Below are 4,481 nucleotides of genomic sequence, written 5' to 3'. Positions count from 1 at the left end.
GTGGTGCTTAGTTGCTGGCTGGGGTTAAACCATGATACTTTCCATGGAGACACACCCCACACCAAACTTTAACCCCAACAGAGCACCCCTATTTTCGGTTTGTGTTTCTGGTCAGATGCTCTGAAGCACAACAGGCACCAAAACAGCTTTTATATCATGAAGCTCTACTTCTTTGCAGATAATTTAGGGCTCTGTGGACAATAGCTGTGGGCCTAGGAACAAGAACTAGAGCCTGTCCCCAGGCTCCCTGAGGACAGAAATCTACCTCCTAGATTACAGGACCTCTGATCACCAAATCCTGCCCAACCAAAATTAGGGAATCTCACCCTGGATAGACTGGGGTCTTGGGGAAAAACCTCTGAAACAGTAGTTCCAGTCTCTGAGAAATGGATGGCAATAGGAGATCGTACTGCTTGGGCATGAATCCCACATCAGCTACAGGAATGCGGGTAGTGGGAAGATGGGTGTACTGCCAGGCTGGTAACAACGAGCTCCAGGTATAGGATCAAAAGTTGTGAGGAGAAGAAGCCAAGTGCTTCAAGGTCTGGTATTGAAAGGGAGGTCAAGAGCAGCTACCTGCCAAGCTGAGCCTGGACAAGCCATGTGCTGCAGCAGGGCAAGGGCAGCCACTAAAAGTGGAGTTCAACAGAGACAGGTGTCAACTGCCAGTTCTGCTGAGCTGCCTCCAACATGTCCCAGAGTAGAGAAAGAGGAGATTTCCTCTGAGGAAGTATTCAGATTAACAGATGTTTTTAGTAGAGTCAAAGGAAGGTGAGGGGGGATACAAAAGATTAGGATCATGCTCCAGCTCAGGACAGCAGAGCACCTTTGGTGACCATTTGGCTGAAATGTCACAGCATAGCCTCCAGTTTCCCTGAGGAGATGGCACTGGAGAGTAATTAAAGATGCTTCTACTAATATAGTCAAATGAGATCAGGAGCCAGAGGACTGTGCTCCAAAACCTCAGATTTCTTCCACTTTCTATCTCTGTCCTCAGTCTACCTTCACTTTATCCTCCTTTTTCTGCAGGTGATGTTCACCTTCATCAACAGCATGTTGTTCCAGCTGGTGGTATCCAGTGAGAAGTGGACTTCCCCATTCTCACCTGTGAGGAATGACAGGTGTGTCTCCTCATCATTGATGTCAACTGTTGGGTAGACCATTTCATTTCTGAAGGGAGACTTGTCACTGTGGCAGAACATCTGCAGAGAAGGAGAAGAAGTTAATACCCAGTTGTGCCACACTCCGAGGCACTGCCAGTGCTTAATACTAATTGTTTCTATCATTGGGCTTCTGCAGCCCTTCTAGCTTTCAGACAGGTTGGAAGGTTCCAAATAAAGAGCGATAAATACACAAAACCAACAATGTGCAGCTGTTCAGGACTAGAAATAAACAGTAGTGCAGCCAAATGAGACACCTATATTAGGGGGGAAAAGGTGATTTCCTCTGATCCTGAACTTTTTCTTGGACAATGCTGCAGGATCCTTGATGATCAGAAACAGTCTTGTCTCCAGCAACTTAACTCTTGCTGTTCCTTGTCCTCCTTCATGCTGGGGTTAGTACTGGCCAGGTGAAAGTATTTCTAGCCCCAATGGGACAGCAGTCCTAGCAGCACCCAGGGGACTTGAGTCAGAAATGACTGCCAGTGAATTGATATACAAGGCTTTAGTGATTTGTCCCAAGTTGACATGAGCATTTGGACAGCTGTCCAAAGGGAATGTTATTTCCCTGCTGACACCACCCCCATCCCATATGCCTTTTATCACACAGACTAATTTCAGGAGCTACTCCTGGGCAAGCCTCCAGAGACTGCAGCTGGCTCCAAAATTCCTGTCCAGGGAATACACTAGGTTAGGATGGGGAGAAGAAATTGCTGCTATAGGAGGTTTCACTCATAGTTGCTGGGTACCAGCAGAGCAGCACTTACTTTCCTGGAGATTGTTACCTTCTGCCTACAGAAGCATCATTAGACTTATGATGTGTTCTCAGCAGGGAAGGGACTCATGGGTGTTACCTTCCTCGTGTATGGTAGTCCACGTTTGTAGAATGAATGGAGGTTGATAAACTCTATAGACTTCATTCTCGTTGCAGTAGGAATTCCAGCCATTTCCATAGTCTCTGCTCCTGGGTGGAGAGATGAAAAATCTGTTAAACCCTAGCAGTGCTCTTAGGGAAGCAGAAGACAAGAAGATGCTTCAACACTATCTACAACATATACAACCTCTAAATTTAGGAGAGAAAATACATTCTTCTAGGGTATGATTCCCTCAATCTTTCTGGGCCCTCTGCTTCATGACATGATGCATCTTACCCTATAAGTACTTATTTCTCTTTATTGAAGATTAAGAGAAACTAGATGACTGTTCAGTTATAGACAACTACACTATAGATGCCCAAAAGTGGCCTGAAGGACCCCACCCACAATGTGACAGTTCGAACAATGGACACCTCCAGTTGCCAGAGCTAGGTGCATTTTAACACTGACACTGGAAACCTACCTCCTTATAATCAATATTGTGTCAGGTTAAAAGGGAGTAGAATGGGATTCCTAAGAGCAGGAGTGTGCATAAGCAGCCCTGCTTGAGGCTTAGGAAAAGAAAGGACAAAAGACTGTGGGTAGGTACTACCTGTCAGGATGGTGCACTACAATTAGCAAGGACTGCGAGGGATTGTTGCAGACTTTTTCATGGCTAGCCAGGGCTTTGCAACTGGCTGAGGAACACCTCGGTGTCCAGGCAATCACTACAAAGTTATCTGTGTGCTAGCGGAGATGAAGGGTGGAGAGGATTAGGAAATCTGGTAATAATAAGTGGAAGAGGTACTACAGTAGAGACCATCATCATGCCAGAAAACTTGGGAACCCTCAAGCTACTTTTTCAAAAGCAATTCAACAGCCACAGAAAGACCAAAACCAAAAATTTCAAAGAAAGAAAGGATCAGAACTTGGCTGCAAGGAAGGAAATATTTCACATATCCTCCAGTACCTGTTCCATCTTCCACCATTTCTCCTATGAATCACACTTATGTAGCTGTCAGTTTCATTTAATTCCAGAGTCTCTGTCTTCACTGTAAAAGTAGTGCAGCCGTTCTTGTTTGTCTGGAGAAAGAGAGATATGAACAGAGAGAAAGAGCATGGTGTGGAGGAAGAGGAGCTGTTTCAATTGCTGGGCAATCCTAAAGTATTTCCAAATACTTGTGGAACAGATGGAAGCTCAAAAACCTATAACTGCAGAAACCTGTCATGGATACCTTAGCCAGAGAAGAAAATCAACATGCTTGGATTAAAGAGTCACTAAAAAAGTGGCAGAAAAAAGTGCTTCAGGAAAATCACGTAAGGGTTAATTATGTCACAGACAAACTCAGGAGACTGGGTTAAGACCAGATCCTGCAGCTGAAAGAGCATGGGTGTCTTTACCTGAGCTAAAGATAACCTCCTCCCTGAAACTATATGGCCCTGAAGAATAAAGCCTGACACTGTGGCTTTCCAGTCATGACCATCTCTGTGACGTGGCCATGTTAAACAAGGGCATCCAGCCAGTTACAGATTGCAAGAGCTTTGCCAAGCATTAAGGCAGAGTCTGCCAGAGAGGGGACGTGGACAAAGTCTTTCTAGTCGTGCCTGTTAAGTTTTCTGGAGAACCTTGCAGAGCCTCTTACGTGCTACATGAGAGGGAGCTGGCATTCAGTTGGTATCTTGCACAGCTAAGACTGTACAGCATCCCAGCTGGAGATATTTTGCTACTGGGTGTATTTTAAAAGATGCAGAGATCCAGTTGGATTTTTATATTCTGACTTGTTGCTGGCTGGTCTGACATTTAGAAATATTTTCTTGTGACTTTCAGGCTGAAAGAGCTACATCTCAAAGCCATGGGAAAAACCAAGTGTGGAGTTTAACCACAAATGTATAATGAACACAAATGTGCAGAAAGTGTAACCAGCACTGGACATAATCTCAGACAGGACACTAGCAAGCTTAAGATGATCCATTAACTGCATGGAAACAGCAAGAAACAGGGTATTAAGCCACAGACCATCTGATGCTCTGATAGCCTGTTTATTGGTGGGAGCAGTCACAGGGCTGAATAGACCAGTGCTGGAAACAGCATAGGTTACAGAGGATACAGAGCCCTTGGGAAAGGCCCCAGGCATCATTACCGTCCTGGTTTCAGCAGGGATAGAGTTAATTTTCTTCCTAGTAGCTGGTACAGTGCTGTGTTTTGGATTTAGTATGAGAATAAAGTTGATAACACACCAATGTTTTAGTTGTTGCTGAGCAGTGCTTACACTAGTCAAGAACTTTTCAGCTTCTCATGCTCTACTGACTGAAAAGGCTGGAGATGCACAAGAAGCTGGGAGGGGGCACAGCCAGGACAGCTGACCCAAACTGGCCAAAGGGATATTCCATACCATGTAACGTCATGCACAGTGTATAAACTGGGGGAAAGCTGGCCGGGGGGCTGCTGCTCGGGGACTGGCTGGGC

The 4,481-nt window shown here is 45.3% G+C and overlaps 1 pseudogene; it reads right to left on the bottom strand.

Annotated features, from left to right (window-relative positions):
* LOC103922190 overlaps window positions 1-4,481 on the bottom strand; it is a 28,889-nt pseudogene that overhangs the window by 18,799 nt on the left and 5,609 nt on the right.

The sequence above is a fragment of the Pygoscelis adeliae genome, unplaced genomic scaffold (genome assembly GCF_000699105.1).
Source record: "Pygoscelis adeliae isolate BGI_AS28 unplaced genomic scaffold, ASM69910v1 Scaffold538, whole genome shotgun sequence".
NCBI classification, from domain to species: domain Eukaryota; kingdom Metazoa; phylum Chordata; class Aves; order Sphenisciformes; family Spheniscidae; genus Pygoscelis; species Pygoscelis adeliae.
Note: the sequence above shows the minus strand (reverse complement) of the source record. Positions and strands in the feature narration are given on the sequence as shown.